The 19,863-nt window shown below is 46.3% G+C and overlaps 1 protein-coding gene across 2 annotated transcripts in view; it reads left to right on the top strand.

Moving 5' to 3' along the window:
* Positions 1–19,863, top strand: part of C11H2orf42 (chromosome 11 C2orf42 homolog) — a 280,308-nt gene that overhangs the window by 53,602 nt on the left and 206,843 nt on the right. The gene's annotated exons all lie outside the window — the stretch shown is intronic.

Genomic DNA, 19,863 nt, shown 5'->3' with positions numbered 1-19,863 from the left:
CTCCAAAAACCAAAGCAATCACCAGATCCCCTTAGTGAGAGGAGCTTGTATATACAGTCTTGGAGTCAGCACGCACTTATGACACTGGTCTGTCTTGGTCCTCACTAGTGCACCATGGCAAGGTTTTCAGCTGACCACCCTCTTTAGATAATCGGTTGGTTCCTCTGTGGTGATTGGAAAATGGTACATCTCTTACAATGAGCTTGGTTTTACAAGTGTTCATCTTAATCCTACCGAAAACTCGATTTACCGGTATATATCACTTTAGAGATTACATGCTAATTAAACTCTTCTATGAAGTAACCTCATACATTTGATGCAGAAGAGGTAAGTCATATATGGTCTCTTGCACCATTTTAATGTTGATTTTATGCTGAAGCCTTCATGTTTCACGCTTCATTTAGTGATTGCTTATACCTACTGCCCGTAATGAAAGTTGCATTGAGCAACCTTTACGGTCAGCCTTTGTAGTTTTTGATTAGTGTATGCTTTTTATGGCAGATTGTTTTTTTTTTTTCCTTAGCAGAACTGATTGTCATGGGTTTTGACACAAATCCTTATGTACAGACATTGGTAGACAGGAACTTGTGCCTCCACGAGGCAGGTGTAAAAAGGAGAAATGTTTTTATTTCTCCTTTTTTTTTCTCCAGCTTTACTGCGATGCATTGTGCAGAGAAGGAAAAGCATAGTTTCTGTACTCGAAGACACCTTCCAGTAAAGAAGCCTATCCTTCAGGGAACGCGTACATCTTTGTATTATGGTGCATGGGTGTGTCCATCAGCGCATGGCTGCTAAGTGTACCAGCGCATGGGAAGGGAAAAATGCACAATATCTTGGTTGATACAACACATTTTTTCCTCTCTCTCCCTTTAAAGGAAGGCCACGCAGCAACTTTGGTGCAGCCTTACCTTGAGACAAAAAATTGTAAATATGATTCTCAAAATCAATATCTCTCTTCTCCTCACAGACCCACCATTGTACCTTCTCAAAGCACACGCATACATTTGAAACCATTTTTTTATTAACAGGTTATCCACCACATGACATATGCTTGTTCTAACACGGGTAATAAGTAAAGCACAAATGATAAATGTTGGTACTATGTATATCAATTGGTATAGGTAGGTTTGCAAAGTAAGTCTTTTACACATATAATTGATAATAGTCAAGTGAACAGGGCAATACATTCAGCACCCACAACCCAGTCATGTCGCTTGTTTCTGTGTTATAGAATCTGAAGCCCTTGGTCTCGGTTGGCACACGGGCTCTCTATATGTATTCCATCTACCCCAGATCTTCTGCCACTTCATGGGACACCCCCTGCTTTCATGTACAAATCTCTCCGCTACCATTCACAATCCAAGTCTCTCTTCCGGTCACCCACATCTGTGCAATATTACTTTTAGCTTCCATCATGCCCAGTGTAATCCAGGTTTGGTCTGACCGCAGTAGGTCTGTGACATCCCAGATGTTAGATAGGCATATCTTGGCCGATAGTGTCGTTGTTATACCTGTGACTTCATTCATGCATGCTAGGACCGCACTCCAGTAGGTTTGGACAATATATGAAAAAGAATTCCTACTTGACCACATTTGCTTAGACACATTTCCTTAGATACATCCTGTCCCTTTGTCTGCCCATATTTACCCGTGTAGTGCAGGAGACGTACACTCTGAAGAATTTTTGTTTCAAGTTGGGGAACAGGTTAGCACAAAAGGGGCACCGTCAGCGGCACTAGAGTGCAGGGTGCTGCTTTGGGCACCCTGTTGATTTCAATGGAGTTTCTCCGGGGCAAAGAAACTTCGGGCTTGGGGACGAGGATCTTCCAGGAGTGACCACCACTTTAAGGGGTAAGTTGGGATGTAGAGGGATGGTTAGGCACCGCTGGGCTGGGCACACAAGGGCGTAGGGTGCAGGGGTGCCTTTGGACGTAGGATTTTCTTACCCGCTATGGTCGCGGTAAGGGGGGTCCTCTGGATTGAGTCTGGAGGCTTGAGGCAGGTCAGGGGTCGCTGGATCTCGGGTCAGGATCGCTGGGGGGACCTCCTTGTGGCGTTTGTTCACTCAAACACAGGCTGGGCTCGGCAGGTGCATAGTGGGCTGGATTTGCGGTTTTTGGCTGGCACCAGAAGCTGCAGTTTAAACACGTCCGGTGTTCACAGGAGAAATAGCCTGGAGAAGTGAATGCAGGCAAATCCTCCGGGATTTTTGAGGTAGCCGGCCGCTGGACAGGGTGGGGTTTCGCAGGAGCACGTTTGAGGGGGAGACAGGCCTGTGGGACTGGGGCTAAGTCAGTGGGCGTCGTCCTCTTGTTAGCTTCTGCACAACTTTTCGTCTTTCTTCTGTTCTTGTGAGTGCTGGATCTGAGGAAGGAAGGTTCAGGGTGCCCCTAAACACTACATTTAGGGGTGTTACATGTAAGTAAAAGGGCGGGCCAAAGGATTCCTTCCCTGGGGTGGGTACACCCCCTATTCTGCCACTCTCCAGTGGGAGGGGGGCACCAGCCTGTCCCTGGTTGGCTTGGTCCCTCCCCCATCCTCAAGATGGCTGGGATTCTAGGTTGTGCTTCACCTCGCCTCCCCCACTTTAGGGATGGAGTTGGCAGAGTTGGGCACACCTCTCTTCCTAATTTGTTTTTCCCACTGGTTCTCCCGCCCAAAGTGGGGGGTAGAACCAGTGGGGACCAGTTGCTGAGTACAGCAAGTGGTCTGGAGAGGCTCACAAAGGCGGGATGCCTTTGAAGCTTCTCCTACGTGAACCCTGCCCATCCTGGGGGAGGAGGCTTGGCACATCGTCGCAGGATGTGCATTGTTTCAGGCCCCCGATAGCAGCAAGCTCTCGACCCAGGAGTCCAAAAGCATGTCTGGTGGTGGCAGCCACCCAGTCAGATCAGTAGGAGTTGGTCGAGTTTCAGGGGGCGTCTCTAAGATGCCCTCTGTCGTGCATTTTAGATTAAATCTCACACTGGCATCAGTATGGGTGTAATGTGCTGAGAAGTTTGGTACCAAACTTCCCAGTCTTCAGTGCAACCATTATGGTGCTGTGGAATTCGAAATGACAAACTCCAAGCATCATATACACGTAATGGCAGCACTGCACTTGCAGTGCCCAGGAATGGACCTGGGTACTGTAGGGGTACAGGGCTCCTGCACCTGTACCCTCACAACTGGCATAGGGCACCCAATTAGAGGGGTGACTGATGTATGCCAGGGCAGTGGGTTGTAGGCATGGCACACAGGGATGTGTGCCATGTAGACTCTTGACTTTGTTCTGCACCAAAACACGCAGCCTGCAAAGGCAGTGTGTGTAAAGGTACAGGTCCTCTAATGGTGGCACAATAAGTGCTACAGCCCTTAGAGGTCTTCCCTGGTCACAGTGCCCTGGGTACCTGTGGTACCATTTGCCAGGGGCTGACCTGTGGCCAGAGATGCCTATTGGGTTAGTTTTGTGGAAAGAACACAGGCTCTGGGAACCTGATTGGCAAGGTCCCAGGGCACATCAAGTGAAAGTGCATCAGTAGTCTGGCAAAAAGTGGGGGGGGGTTACTGCAACAGAAACCCACTTTCCTACAATCACCACTCGCGCTACAGGCTGTGAGTATAGTAGTTGCAGCCAGGATAAAGACATCGGGCCAAAGCCCATATGGCAGAGAACAGCAAAAAATTAAGGCCATTCCATGGTATCCAAGGCCACGCGGGTGTCAAGTGACATGATCACGGTGTCCTCTTTGATTTTGTGTGCCCGACCCAAGACTTTGTAGGATGTCCCCTCGGCCCACCACCCATCTCCATATCCAATTTAATGTGTAGCGCCTACAAAGCCAGTGATTGAAAGTCTGACCCTCGCGCTGGGGCATTTCCTGCTGTCTGTGGTCCCGTGTTCCCATGGTCTTTGTGCGGTCTACACAGTGTGATCCTCTTAGTTCCTTCAACTAGTTGCCAACGCTCCAGTCGTTCCCAGGCCTCATCCGGGTAGTAAAGAACCAGACTTTGCCCTCTGATTCAATGTGCATTCTCGCTGGGAAGAGCATTGAATACTTCACTTGTTTCTCTTGCAGTGCCTTTTTGACTTCTAGAAAGTTATGTTTTTGTCTCTTGACCTTCAGTATAAAATCTGGAAAAATGTTATTCTCGCATTGTCATAAAGGACTGGCAGTTCGGGCAGTCTGGAGAATTGAATCATGATCTCTGAAGTGAAAAAGCCGGGCAAGTGGACAGTGCGGAGGAGCTCCAGGGTGAGGGCTATTTATTTGTGTTTTTCCCCCCTCCCCTTCCCCCAGCACTCCATGTGCTCCCTCCACGGAGAAAAACTTGGAGAGTCCACAGGGCTGGAGGTGTTTTATGGATGAGTTCCTTCACGAACAGGTCAGCAGCTGGCTCCTTGGCGCTTTCTGGGACCACCAAAATTTGGACATTGTTGTGTTGGGATTTACCCTCCTAGTCTTTTAGCCGCTCCACGAAGAATCTGTTGGAGGCTTCCAAATCCTTCACCTGTGTTTTGAGACACTTTGTATCTTGTAGTAAGGTGGACGTCGATTCTTCCTTAATGCAAAACCCTAAGTTGCATAGGTCTGCACACAGCAGGTAGACTTTGGTAATAACATTGTCTGTCTAGACAAAGTTCCAGTGCGGTACAGGCTCCCTGTATGGCTGCCATGATGTTGCGTAAAGACACAGAGGCTTCATCTGGTGCCTGCGAGATGTCAGGAGCCAGTTAGTCTTGAGACATCTCCATGGATTTGGGCCTCTAGCTTGTGCAAACTTATCAATCTTTGTCTGATGGGACTCTTTTGTAGCCTTTCTGCTGGTTATCCTGTAAGGGTAGCGGTGCAGTATTGATGGGGGAAGGAGGGGAGCAGGGGTAATCGCTGCTGCTTGTCCGTTAGTTCCAAAGTATCCAACGCTGCCTTTCTGGATTCTTTCCGCTTGATACCGTCCAACCCGCTCAGCACCTTTGCTGGTGGTCTTACCAGCTCTGGGCCCTCTCCGAGCGCGTGCGTCTCGCTGCACTCATGGCAGTGTTTCTATAGATGTGATAGTATAGCGCTACGGGAAATCTCTCCGCTCTGCAGGAGTGAGGGTGGGCTCAAACTCCTCCAGTACAACTCCCCTAGATCGGGTGGTTATAGGGTCATGCCCTCTATGCATTATTTTCACCCCCGCCCCCTCCTGAGGTGACCCCGCATGGATTGGTATGTGTGTGCGCAGTGTGAGTCGGGGGCTGCTCTGTAGGTTCTAGTGTCCCCACCAATGGATCGTGGCTCCAGGGAACGCAATAAGTGCGCCCCAAGTCTAGGAGTCTAATGCACCCTCAGGTGGGCAAGTATGCTGCCATACTCAGAATTTCAAACAAACTGCCAGGTTTACTCCTCTTTACTTAGTGAGGGTAATCTGACCAGTATTCAGTGCTGTTCTATCCAGGGTCCCTCTGCAGCTCTCTCGGTGTATGGGCCCAGCACCAGGCAGGCGGTGTGCTCGTCAGCAACTGGGGAGGAGGGGTTCGATTAATTACGCCCCTCCTGAGTTCCAGCATGCAGCCTCCTCTCACTGCCGCCCCAGGCTCCACTCACACAAAGGGTCTGCGGGGGTCTCTCCGGCACAGTCATCCAGATCAGGCTGCATGCCTCAACCCCGCCGGGTGAGAGTTCTCCTTGCGGTGGCAGTCCCACTGCTTCACGGCTAAGGGATCGGGTGCCGCAGCCTCCGGTCCCTCCCATGGTCCTGGCCGGCAGATAGATTTATGCGGCCAGGAGGGTTTGCAGCCTTACGGACCGCCAGCCAGCGAACTAGAATTTATGCTGGGTCATTGCGCCTTCCTCCTTCCATGTGCTCCAAAACTGGGTGTCTGAGCAGCCCCCACAACCCAGTGGCAGACCAACCTCTGTCGTGATTTTAGGTAGTTGGCGCTCTGATCGGATTTACAGGGGATTGTGGTGGCGGTTGCCTTTTTTGTCTCCATTTCAAACCATTTTTACTTACCTCCGCAGCTTCCATAGGTCCTGGCCCAGTTAAGTTTAATATATTTTGGTATTCTGGAAGCAGAGCCACCCTGTGTTTTAAGTACTGATGTTGCCACCCGTAGGGCCTGGGGTGGCAGCCTGTGACCCATGGAGAACACTCCACGATGTCCATTAGTAACCTTAAAAAGTACTTCTACATAGGCTTTGTAGTTACAGCGCTATTTTTATCTGGTGCAAGTCCTTGTATTATAATAGACAATCCTGCAAGGCTTTTTAGGTCTCGCCTAGCGAACGCAGCGCATGCATTGCTTCGCTTTGGCGAGACCTATAGTTGCCGAGTTTCCTGCTGAAGAGAGACGAGAGATGTGCACGCGCGGACAGGAGATGTGCACTCTGTGTGCGTGCTCATCTCCTGTCCCCTCACTTTCCCTCTCTCCCCCTTCAAAACATGAATACGGACATTCCAGGGCTTGTTGATTTTTGTTAATGTCTTTCTTCTTTGCCAGTCATCCAACAGTTGCAGGTTACTGCATTCCTAAGCGACTTCTCTGGAAGAAATAATTTCTTTTCTAATTAACCAGCTAGTTTGTTCAAGTCATGTAGGTGATTCGAGCGGGAGAAAAATAAACTGATGAACTGAACCAGTGCTTAATTCGCGCATGCACAAACGCTGATAAGAGTGTCAGGAAAAAAAACATATTTCAAAAGACAGTGGTCCCTAGTAGTTCAGGGATAAGGCAGAATTGATGGACATACACTCAATAGTCAGTATGACCTTTGTCCAGCAAGACAGGTTTTTATTTTAAGAGATATGGGAAACATAAAAGGATTTTTTACAAGGTGGGTACAACCAGTAACCCACAGGGGACAAGACAAAACAGGGGGGTAAACTTGACGCAACAAAGGCGGTCTGTGCTAGTATCTCAGTGAACAGACAATGGTAAAGTACAAAGCATCATTGTGAACAATTTTCTATTTGTAGGGTACATATGATGCTACTATGTCGACGGCGTTTCGATGCCTACACACAGATACATGGCATCATCTTCAGGACAAAGAATTAATTTGTTTGTCTTGAAAGCATAACAGTTTTTTGGGGCCTATAAGCATACATACAGTTATATTGGGGAAACAAAAAAAGGGAGATAAAACATAAACATTGGTCAATAACAAAGACTAGGCATGTATATAAATCTGACCAGTGATCATCTGTGGCATTGTGAACGGTTTGTGGCAGTTATTCATCTTTTAGGAATAGTAATTTTGTGAATTGTAACGTGGTGGCGTGACAGGCTTTTGTTTCCATGCAACCTATTGTGAATTGTTTGACAGTGGGGACAACATTCAAAATCCGACGCAGTGACGGAACTGTGGGGGGCGACGCATGAGATTAAAAAACATTCAATGAGCTCAGAGTTGGGCCATGCAAAGTTTAAAGACGGGTGGCGAGCGGTGTAAGCGGCGAAGTGTTGGTAACCGGCGGTTACATGTAAAGAGTTTTACATGCGGTTCAGAGGCGAAAGGAGTTTGTGAATTATCGTTTAGCTCTACGTGATCAATTTTAAAGGGAAAGTAGCGCGAGCATACAGATCGTGATTTACCAATATTGTGGTCCACAAAGTAGTCTGTTAAGCAGTACCTATGCTTTTGGAATCAAAGCAAGTAAGGAAAAGGAAGAGTTTAGGAGCACAATAGTATCCTGCCAAAAAAGCGGGAAAATAAAAGAGTGAGTAAAAACATATTGATGGACCGGTGAGAAGGTGATAAAGCTCATAAAATAAAATAATTACCAAACCAGGGCAAGGGAGCCTCTAAATACGAGACCGGACCAATCGTGTCTCACTGAGAAAGAAGAAAGTAGATTTATATGAGTTATGGTCCTCGTGGGGTATGGAAATGCCGATTAGAGCATTCTGCAGGTACTTACTTCCTGGTTTGGCTGCTCCTTGTCTATGCAGGATACAGAATGGCGGGAATCGCTGTCGTGCTCGTGCCTGAGGGCTAGATACAGGGGAATTCAGAAATGAAAGAGGGACTAGTCATGGTGAGTACGGCGGCCATGCTGGAAAGGTGTGGGAGTGTTTAGAGATAGGTAAAGGACTAATCGCAGTGAAACTGGCGGCCATGCTGGAATGGTGTGGGAGTGAGGAGAAGAGGTTATATATAAAACCATTTGCAATAAACATTTACATATTTACATGAATTGTTTAAGAAACATCGCGAAACCTAGGAGGAAGTCAGGTATGTATTACAGGGTGACTGATCACAGGAGAGATGTCCAATCTTCGAGACGATTAAGGCCTGTATGGATACTGTTGGTGCGCAGTATCCAGTGAAGTTCCTCCTTGTTCAGTAACTGAGTTACGTCCGCTCCTCTGGGTGGTGGTTTTACCATGGTGATGATTGTCCATGTCAGATCATTTTCAGTGTGTCCTTTTTCTTTGAAATGGTCGACAAGAGGGGCATTTGGAGTATGGCACCGGATCCTACTACGGTGTTGTCCGATGCGTAGCTTGACCTTCTGGCTGGTTTGTCCAACATATATCATCTTGCAGGGGCAAAAAATGGCATACACCACATTGATGGAGTTACAATTAGGAAAGTGTTTTCTTTCAAAGGAAATAGTACCAAAAGTAAATGTTTATCCCTCAACAGTGAAGTCACACACTATGCAACTGCCACATTTTGCATGACCCGTTAGGGCAGGTAACCCCCATGCATCATTGATGGTTGTTTTCAAATTAGGCTGAGGTAGGGAAGCTCTTACCAAATGGTCTTTTACATTTTTTGCTCTCTTGAATGCAAAGATAGGGTGCTCAAGATTCAGTAGTCCGGCATTTAATACAGGCCAGTGTTTGTTGCGTCAAGTTTACCCCCCTGTTTTGTCTTGTCCCCTGTGGGTTACTGGTTGTACCCACCTTGTAAAAAATCCTTTTATGTTTTCCATATCTCTTAAAATAAAAACCTGTCCTGCTGGACAAAGGTCATACTGACTATTGAGTGTATGTCCATCAATTCTGCCTAATCCCTGAACTACTAGGGACCACTGTCTTTTGAAATACGTAACTGCCCAAGGTCCCTAGTGATATTCCTTTGGGTCTCCCTTGTTCTTTGAAAATAATGTAGCGCAACTGCACGGTTGCAAGGGTTTGTGAAAACCTCACCACTTTTTACAAGTGGGTTCTCCAGTTATTTCTTTCCTCACTCTTTTGGATACACACACACACACACACACTAATACGCACTTTTTTAACTAGGCATGTCTGACCACCCACCTCTCTATACTCTTGACTACATCAACAAAATCCTGGGAGGGCCCTCACTTCTCTCCGATTCTTCAGAAACACCCACTGAAACAAATGCATCACCAGTGGAGGAATTAGAGAAAGCAAAGGAAAAAGGTCAGATTAACACTAATGATTAAACTACTGACAGATTATCTGAAGGCCAACATAATACCAGTCGGCCTCCAAGTCCGAAATATTCCGGGAGTCTTCACAGACAACCCGAAATATTTAAACGGCTTCAGTTACATCAGCACTACCTGTTCAAGGCACTGGATGGTGCTAGGAATAGATATTGCGACAGAAGAACTAAAAAAAGTAGCTAGCGAAATTGGCGAATTGGAACAACAAATTAAAGATAAGAATACTAACACTGAGGCTAAGAAACTCCTCGAAAAAGTAGCTAAAACTATCAGAGTTCCACAAATTTGAAACCGATAAAAAAACCACTAAAGTAAAAAAAGATATAAAAAACTTTTCACAAGAAAGAGCATATCCCTATCTAATTAAAGACTACTATATTAACCGAGCCTATAACGGCCCTCAAAACCAAAGACCTTGGGGAAGGTTTAACAGAAGACGAAATTTTGTAGGCTTTTCTGATAGCTCAGGAGATTCATCTGAGTATTAAGACCCAAGTGATAGCCCAGGACCCTCGCACAGGAATTTTTTAGGGCGAGGCAGAGGTCAATCAGAACCGCCGGGAACAGGCAAAACCAAACAGCCTCAGAAATGGCCCAATCGCCCGAACCCACCAGGCGAGCGGTTTACCCGCCGACAACACTACCAATGGTAGATATACCCTATACTACTGTCCTAGAAAATAATGAATCTGTTCAAGCGGTTGCCTTGTTACCCATTTTTAACCTTACCACACATGAGCTATCAGACAATGAACTATCCTTGCTCACAAAAGGCCTTTCCTTTGTCCCAACTATTCGACCTAACTTCATTGATGCTCAAACCGAGCTCTTAAGATTTTTCAGGAAAATCAGACTTCACAGTTATTTCTTGCTGAACCCAAGTCCAATGAAAAACCTGAACACTCCTTTTAAACCACCGTCCAAATTTTCACCAACTGGCAGCATGGTCCCCCCTGAAATACTAACATTTGAGAAACTTGTCCTCAATGACCTTACCACCCTTGAAAAACAAAAACCATTCATCCCCTACAACATCACAATTGACGAAAAGAAAGCTCTAACCTCCTTGAAAAATAACACCTCCATTATAATAAAACCTGCGGATAAGGGAGGTGGTATTGTTATCCAAGAATTGGATAACTATAAAAAAGAAATCCATCGCCAACTAGCTAACACTGAACATTACTGTAAGCTACCTCGAAATCCCACAGAAGAAATACAGAAACTGATCCAACAGGTCACTGCTGATGCCCTAGAACAAGGATACCTGTCTATAAAAGAACATGAGTTCCTCAATACCAAAGCTCCACGGGTACCAGTTATCTACTGCCTACCAAAGATTCACAAGAATTGTGAATCTCCACCTGGTCGCCCAATAGTGTCAGGGTGTGGCTCTGTCCTTGAGCCACTCGGGCACTATATTGACTATTTTATAAAACCTTTTGTAGCTGACACACTGTGCTACATCGGAGACAGCATGTCAATGATCACTATGATTGAGGAATACCCATTTGATCCCACATCCAGCACGATGTGCACGCTGGATGTGGAATCTTTATATACCAATATTCCACAATATGATTCACTACGCGTGATTGAGACAGTTCTTAACACACGTCCGCGCCCTCACAATGTCCCATTAGTCTTTATTCTTCAACTTCTGGAGATCTGTTTAGCAAAAAACTTTTTTCTTTTTGAGGGTCAATTTTCTGGCCAGGTACGTGGAACATCTATGGGGGCTATTTTTGCCCCCAACCTAGCGACTCTCTACATGGATCATCTTGAGACCTCTTGTATACTGACAGAATCCAATCCTTTCCACAGTGGCATTGCCCTGTGGAAACGATATATAGACGATATATTTATGATTTGGAACGATTCACCGGAAGCATTACCACACCTACTACATTGGCTTAACAATAACAGTAATGGCTTGAAATACACACTATCCCAGAATAAAGACTCCATTCCATTTCTAGATTTAGAAATTAAACATACAGAAGGACGCCTTACCACCAGCCTCCACAGAAAACCAACTGAACGAAACACCTTGCTGAATTATAGCAGTCACCATCCCCGAGCACTCAGAGATTCACTCCCATTTTCACAATTCCTTCGTATTCGAAGAAACTGTTATTTCAAAGAAGACTATTTCTCCGAGGCAAAAACTCTCAGCATAAAACTCAGAAACAGGGGATACCCTCAAACTAGTAAGGCGTTCTTTAAAAAGGGCTTGGTACTGCCCCAGAGAGAGTCTGCTAGAACCAAAACCAAAGAAAAACCAAGACGGACTAGTGTGTGTAACCACTTTTACCCCAGCCTCTAATGCCATTAAGAAAAGCATCTTGAAACACTGGCCTGTATTAAATGCCGGACTACTGAATCTTGAGCACCCTATCTTTGCATTCAAGAGAGCAAAAAATGTAAAAGACCATTTGGTAAGAGCTTCCCTACCTCAGCCTAATTTAAAAACAACCATCAATGATGCATGGGGGTTACCTGCCCTAACGGGTCATGCAAAATGTGGCAGTTGCATAGTGTGTGACTTCACTATTGAGGGAAAAACATTTACTTTTGGCACTATTTCCTTTGAAAGAAAACACTTCACTAATTGTAACTCCATCATTGTGGTGTATGCCATTTTTTGCCCCTGCAAGATGATATATGTTGGACAAACCAGCCAGAAGGTCAAGCTACGCATCGGACAACACCGTAGTAGGATCCGGTGCCATACTCCAAATGCCCCTCTTGTCGACCATTTCAAAGAAAAAGGACACACTGAAAATGATCTGACATGGACAATCATCACCATGGTAAAACCACCACCCAGAGGAGCGGACGTAACTCAGTTACTGAACAAGGAGGAACTTCACTGGATACTGCGCACCAACAGTATCCATACAGGCCTCAATCGTCTCGAAGATTGGACATCTCTCCTGTGATCAGTCACCCTGTAATACATACCTGACTTCTTCCTAGGTTTCGCGATGTTTCTTAAACAATTCATGTAAATATGTAAATGTTTATTGCACATGGTTTTATATATAACCTCTTCTCCTCACTCCCACACCATTCCAGCATGGCCGCCAGTTTCACTGCGATTAGTCCTTTACCTATCTCTAAACACTCCCACACCTTTCCAGCATGGCCGCCGTACTCACCACGACTAGTCCCTCTTTCATTTCTGAATTCCCCTGTATCTAGCCCTCAGGCACGAGCACAACAGCGATTCCCGCCATTCTGTATCCTGCATAGACAAGGAGCAGCCAAACCAGGAAGTAAGTACCTGCAGAATGCTCTAATCGGCATTTCCATACCCCACGAGGACCATAAATCATATAAATCTACTTTCTTCCTTCTCAGTGAGACACGATTGGTCCGGTCTCGTATTTAGAGGCTCCCTTGCTCTGGTTTGGTAATTATTTTATTTTATGAGCTTTTCATCACCTTCTCACCGGTCCATCAATATGTTTTTACTCACTTTTATTTTCCCGCTTTTTTGGCAGGATACTATTGTGCTCCTAAACTCTTCATTTTCCTTACTTGCTTTGATTCCAAAAGCATAGGTACTGCTTAACAGACTACTTTGTGGACCACAATATTGGTAAATCACGATCTGTATGCTCGCGCTACTTTCCCTTTAAAATTGATCACGTAGAGCTAAACGATAATTCACAAACTCCTTTCGCCTCTGAACCGCATGTAAAACTCTTTACATGTAACCGCCGGTTACCAACACTTCGCCGCTTACACCGCTCGCCACCCGTCTTTAAACTTTGCATGGCCCAACTCTGAGCTCATTGAATGTTTTTTAATCTCATGCGTCGCCCCCCACAGTTCCGTCACTGTGTCGGATTTTAAATGTTGTCCCCACTGTCATAAACAATTCACAATAGGTTGCATGGAAACAAAAGCCTGTCACGCCACCACGTTACAATTCACAAAATTACTATTCCTAAAAGATGAATAACTGCCACAAACAGTTCACAATGCCACAGATGATCATCACTGGTCAGATTTATATACATGCCTATTTTTTTTTTATTGACCAATGTTTGTTTTGTCTCCCTTTTTTTGTTTCCCCAATATAACTATGTATGCTTATAGGCCCCAAAAAACTGTTATGCTTTCAAGACAAATTAATTCTTTGTCCTGAAGATGATGCCATGTATCTGTGTGTAGGCATCGAAACGCCGTCGACGTAGTAGCATCATATGTACCCTACAAATAGAAAATTGTTCACAATGATGCTTTGTACTTTACCATTGTCTGTTCACTGAGATACTAGCACAGACCGCCTTTGTTGCGTCAAGTTTACCCCCCTGTTTTGTCTTGTCCCCTGTGGGTTACTGGTTGTACCCACCTTGTAAAAAATCCTTTTATGTTTTCCATATCTCTTAAAATAAAAACCTGTCCTGCTGGACAAAGGTCCTACTGACTATTGAGTGTATGTCCATCAATTCTGCCTAATCCCTGAACTACTAGAGACCACTGTCTTTTGAAATACGTAACTGCCCAAGGTCCCTAGTGATATTCCTTTGGGTCTCCCTTGTTCTTTGAAAATAAGGAAAAAAAACATGACTGATAGATTAACTAGCAAACAGTCTTCACAGCCAGGAGGCATTTGTTTGTGAAAAAAGAAAATGCTTCATTCTTACACGTTCTGTCACCTTGTGGTGCAGAAAGGCTTACATGTAATGTGGCTGCATCAAATGAAACGGAGACAATAAAATACAATTGTATCTGATACATATCCATTCGGGGTTCAAATTGATAAAATATTGTCTACTACGGAATTGAAAAAAAAGTACCTTGGCGTCGGACGCTTGACTACTTGTATATAATGTCAAATGGAATTTGAAGATATCTTTGAACGTCCTGCTAGCCGAAAAATTAAACAAGCATTTGCAATGCAATAGGACTTGTATTACTGAAAGTTTGAGCTATTGGTGTTGCAAGTAATAAAGCAACGCCACTAGCTCAAACTTTCAGTAATGCAAGACCTATTACATTGCAAATGCTTGTTATTGAGCTTCCAGTTGTTGTTGTCCAGCAACTGTGATGGTTAGTAATGTAATGACCAAGTAGTATATATTTTTTTGTAACATTTACTTTTTAGGTCTCGCCTAGGCAGTGCATGCGCTGTCTCTTTGAGCATGCTGTATCTAGAATATGGGTTTTAAGCACTGCCCGTCTTTCTAATTGGCTCCTTTGACTGTCCTTCGTAAATGGCTGGTCGTCGTCTTAGGTTGATATGCTTAGTAGTCCCTCCTTTCCTACTTTTAATCTCCCATGAGGACTGCCCCTGTTACGTTTGCTCTTACTAGTCCTGTAATTTATTACTTTCTGAGCACTCATTGTGTCTGTTTTTTTGTTGTTGTTTTTTTTGCTTCTTTAGGGTCAGCAACTAATCTGCGCCCACGCTTGCTCCCTCTCCTCGGGCTGTAGCTGCCTCATCTGTCCTATTTCTGAACAGCTGCTCTTATCATATGGGATGGCTAGCTCACTCCCTCTCCTCTGCTGCTGCAGCAGCCTCCTCCTCCTCCCTCCTGCTTGCCGGTCTCTTTTCTTCTCCTGCAGCCCATGCAGTGCTGCTGATTTCCCACCCCTCAGTCTGTGCCCCTCACCTCTGCTGATTCTGAGCTCTGGGCACTGTTCTAAAGCCCACAAGACTTAAGGCTCCCCCTTACTGCACCCTTGTTTTTAAATTGTTCGTTAAAGCCGATAAATGTGCTTGTTTCCATCTACTCCCGTTGAGTTTTTTTTATTTTTTTTAACAACTCGTTTTCCTTATTTGTGGGGTGTGTTTTAGGCTTCTTTTGGCAACGCAAGCATGTCTCAGGCTTGTTTTCAAGGGACACAGCGCTTGTTATATCTCTTTCATCCCTTTTGATGGGATTGTCTTATGTCGTTGAAAATATAAGGAAAAGTAGTAAACCTTTAAGACTGTGTATGCGCAGAGGGGACTGGGTGAAAAAGGTATGTACTGTAATTACATTTTTGTAGCCCTAACATACTGTCTTTGATCAGCCGTAAAGCTCTTCACGTTGAGGAGCATGCTGTTGCGGGACGCATGTGCTTATTTGATTGTGCCTAATCGGCATGCTTCATGACTTTGCGCATGTTCATATCTGTGCGTGACCCCTTGCCATTTATCCGTGCTGCTATTGTGTATTATTGGGTGTCCCATTTACTTTATCATCTCTTCTTCGACTGTCGTTGAGAAAACAATATCTTCCCAGGTTGAACAGACTGAAACCGATTTCAGTGCTGCGGTTTCTTGATTTGATATGCGAATTTATATAGCTCATTAACACCCGGGAGCGTCTAGGCGCTGAGCAGTAAGAAGCCGAAAGAATTATCGAAGTGAGATTTAGTTCACGAAGAGCCACTTTTTTTAGTGCCTTACTGAACGAGAGCAGTGTTGGGCTATTTTTTTATATCAGTCGGAAGTGAATTCTTACCAAACCTGTTTGCATTCCATTGTAGCCTTCAGTGTTCACAAGTACACATTGGGAGCTACCATGTTTGCTTCTTTGAATTCCTTTTTTTAAATACTTAAAATCGATTTGATATGTTGTATAGATTTAGGGGAATGGAAAAGCACCAATATTAAAGTTAAAATCTGGGTATTTTTTCAAATGCTTTATTTTTGGGATAGCTTGAATATTTTGCCGAGTTGTTTGGAGAAGAAAGAGAATGTAATCATTAAAATCAGACCTAAAAAATGGAGAGACAAGAGGAAACTATTCCTTCCTTAAAGATGGGAAGCTATCCAGTTGTCATTATGTTGATTTTGCATTACATTTCTGTTGCAGTCCTTCTTTTCTGTCAAACGAATAATTATGCGTTCGAGGCATATGAGCTGCAGATTGCACACTGTGCATAGATGGCCACCTAGTGTTGGGCCCGAATGTTTGCAGTTTGTTTTTGTTGTAGAAAAGTCTTTGGAAGTCACAGGACAAGTGACTCCTCCTTTGGATCATACTGCGCCTGGGCATCGGCTCCATCCCCAGATTGTTTTTTTGTGCCACAGCGCTCCGTGTTGAAACCTCTTTCAATCGACGCGCAATCCTCACCAGCTTTCAGAATTAAACGAGTTTCCAGTCGACGCTACTCTTCAACATCGAAGATTTTGATTCCGGTCGTCAACGACTGTCTTCGGGCCTAACTAGGCCTCGACTCCAGCTCATGGAAAGGATGCCATTTAAAAAGTGTCCTCAATGTGGGTGTAGGAGAGTAGGGTCTGCAATGCTATGATCACCCAGATTTTCATGTAGGAGAGTAGGGTCTGCAATCCTATGATCACCCAGATTTTTTGCTTTTGTTTCACTGGTTTACGACTTTCTCGGATGTGGGCCTGCCAATCAGACCCACAGCCTAGCTGTTCTCCCACTAAATTGATGTGTACCTTAGGTGCATTACCCAATTGGAACTGGGCCACCCTGTCAGCCCCTGTAACTCAGGGCATCGGTGTACCCAGGGCCTACCAAGGGCTGAAGCATGTATTATGCCACCCCTGGATGACCATCTAAATCTGACACAACTGGCTGCGCGACAGCTGGGGCAACGGAGCGTACTCGCCCTTTGCTTTAGATATAGTATACCTATATCTAACCCTCAAATGGACACCCGAATTCCTATCAGCCACTCCTATGGCAGGCCTTGACAATCCTGAAGGCAGAGTGCGTGGAATCGTGTGAATTGGGCTCTGGCACGAGCCGAGCCCGGTTGCAGCTGGCGGAACCAAGACCCAATGGCTGTTCCATGATAACGCGTACCATATTGGTAACTTCGGTATCGCGTTATCAAGACATGTCGAGTAAGGTGTCATACGAATCGGGATACTGACCCCTCACCAATTCTGGCGACGGGGTTAGCATTCCACCCTTCTAGAGGGACACGACATGTACGTAACTGTGAACCCCGGTTAAAGTTAACTGAAGCCTCAGCTCCACAAAATGGATGCTGCCACCACAGACACGAGTCTGACCTCCTGCTGCTGGGAGTCCTTCCAGCGAGGAGAGCTTGGACAAAGGGTTTCCTGTCCGGGGCGGTGCTCGCACCATCCCATACAGGGTTTTGTGTATCCTGGGTAGGCAGGGCTTTACAGGAAGGTGACTGCGGAGTGGCACCCCGGTGCTCACTACGCATCTGCCGGCTAGAACCAGTTCCAGGGGCACACCAGCCCCTGACCTGGGCAAAGTCCGGCATGGGAGAGGGGTGTAACTACCCCCCCCTCCTGGTCCCACCCCTAGGGCAGGACCTAGTCGCGTACCCACCCCTTTCTTTAGGATAAAGGCACGAGCGGGGACCCTTCCAAATTAGATCATCTTTGAATCAAGAACTACTTTCTACGAAAGGAACTCTCAACTTCTTCTCAAGATTCCTCCCTTGTGGCTAAGGAGTAGTCACCCTGCGTCCGCAGGCACCATCTAAGAACTCTACGGTTTGCTGCACGTCCTTCCTCAGGAATCCGACTGCCCAGCTCGATGAGAACCGGCTATCCTGGCACCTCTGACCCCTACCCACATCGTCAGCTCAGCTGAGATCTGTGGGTGCGACGAGACCTCGAGGGACCGGCCATCTTCACAAACCTGCACGATTCTTAAACCAGCACGACCACCGAGGGATCCTCTGGTGGGTGCTCTGGGGTCCGAGAAGCCCCGACCTTGAGCAGCTCCAGCACCAAAGTACAGCCTCCCAGCATCTCCACGATCTGCGTGGGGCCCTTCTGCTTTTTGCTGCTCATCACGTTGTCTGGTTACTAGCCGCTGGCTTGTGGCCTTCCTCGACGACGTCCAACAACGACCGCTGCTGGTCTGGTTGCTCCAGACTGGCCTTTGCTCCCTTCTGTGAGAGGAGCACCCCGGACCCTCCTGGTCCACTCAAGACGCCATTTTAGGTCCACCACGTGGCCCTGAATTTGCCAAGGCTTGTTGCCCCAATCCTGGGCCCAGCGACGCCAACGGCATCAACCTTCGTGGGACAGCTCGCACCTCCATCCTGGTCGCCGACAACGCCTCCTGGTCCGTGAGACTGCAGAGCCTAGCGTCGCCCACTCACCTAGTCGAGGTGACGACTATCCGGTGCCCTCCTGGTACCCTCTGACTACTGGCTAGTAGTACGAACTTGGTCCCCTCTGCTTTCAGGTGTCATCCATCTCTCATCCAGGCTTGGATCTCTACGAACTATCTCCACTGGTCGCCGGCCAGCAACCCGTTCCTTCCGGCTCCTGGTCGTCAGCGAGGACTCCCGACGTCTGTAAAGACTTGTGCAGCCGCAGCCCCCGGGCTAGGTAACTTCGGCACTTCGGTACTTCGGTGCCCGCATAGCCTCAGTATCTAAGGGTCCCGAGTCCTTACCGCTTCCGACTTACCTTATCGGGTTCGCCCGAGACCACTAACGTTCCGTGCCCTCGGGCACTTGTATAGATTGTGCACTTGAAGTATTTTCCTAAGAGTTTTGTTGTGTGCTTAGTACCCTGTCCTCATAAAGAGTACAGGGCTGTTGTGATTCTAATAAATACACTGTTTTTTTTCATAACACTTGTGTGGTGTCCTTTCACTTGGTGTTCAAGGGGTATGTGATGGTATAACAGCTGGCTTAACACGCCCTCTAGAGTTTAGCCCGAAGACTGCTCGTATCCACGCTACTAGGATAGCTGGTCTAAGGTTGACTTACAATCAATCACCATAAGGGTTGTTTGGACCGATGCATAGTGATCACTAGAATAGTGAGCACTGCATATCGGGCCAACTTCTCACATTGGTGAGCAGCGGTTGGGATTTGAGCTTGCTGTTGTTTTACCACGCGTATCCTAAGAATATCTTGTGAAAGATCACATAAGTACTCCAGGTACATATAACTTAACTTAGAATACTCTGAGTTCTACTGAACCAGCTGTTGTAGCTCCTCAAGGCTTAGCACACCTTGGCTACAACTCTTAGCAAGGGATCAGTAGGTAAACAAATAGTGTAGGTAGGTGCATCACTTACACCACACTAGAAGCAGCATGTCAGACAAGGGAGGAAACGCGGAACCTCCCCTCGTGTCAGTCGACCTTCCACAGGTCACTTCCAGATATGCTGCACTTAGCTTCCAAGAGATGCGACAGATCTGTACATCTCGGAAGCTCAAACAGGGTGCAAACCCTACCATTCCGTTTCTGATTGGTCTCTTAGAGACTTATGATGCTAGGAGGGCTGGTAACACAGACCCTTCTCATCCAGAAGGGAATATGCCCCCCCTCGAGGGAACCCTAGGTGACCCTGACCTTATCCATCTCTCCGCAGAAGGTGAAGAGGAGGACGAGGATCCAGAGACATCTGGGGACGAGGCAGACAAAGGTCCAGTGGTAGTTAGCCAGCTAACTAGGGACAACTTAAGCAGGCATGAGAGTGGTACTAGGAGACCCCTGGGGCCCCTCTCTGGCCAGCCTAACATTGGGAATGGGCGAGTTAGAGCCTCTCGACA

The sequence above is a fragment of the Lissotriton vulgaris genome, chromosome 11 (genome assembly GCF_964263255.1).
Source record: "Lissotriton vulgaris chromosome 11, aLisVul1.2, whole genome shotgun sequence".
In the NCBI taxonomy this organism is placed as follows: domain Eukaryota; kingdom Metazoa; phylum Chordata; class Amphibia; order Caudata; family Salamandridae; genus Lissotriton; species Lissotriton vulgaris.
This window is presented reverse-complemented; position numbering and strand designations above follow the sequence as displayed.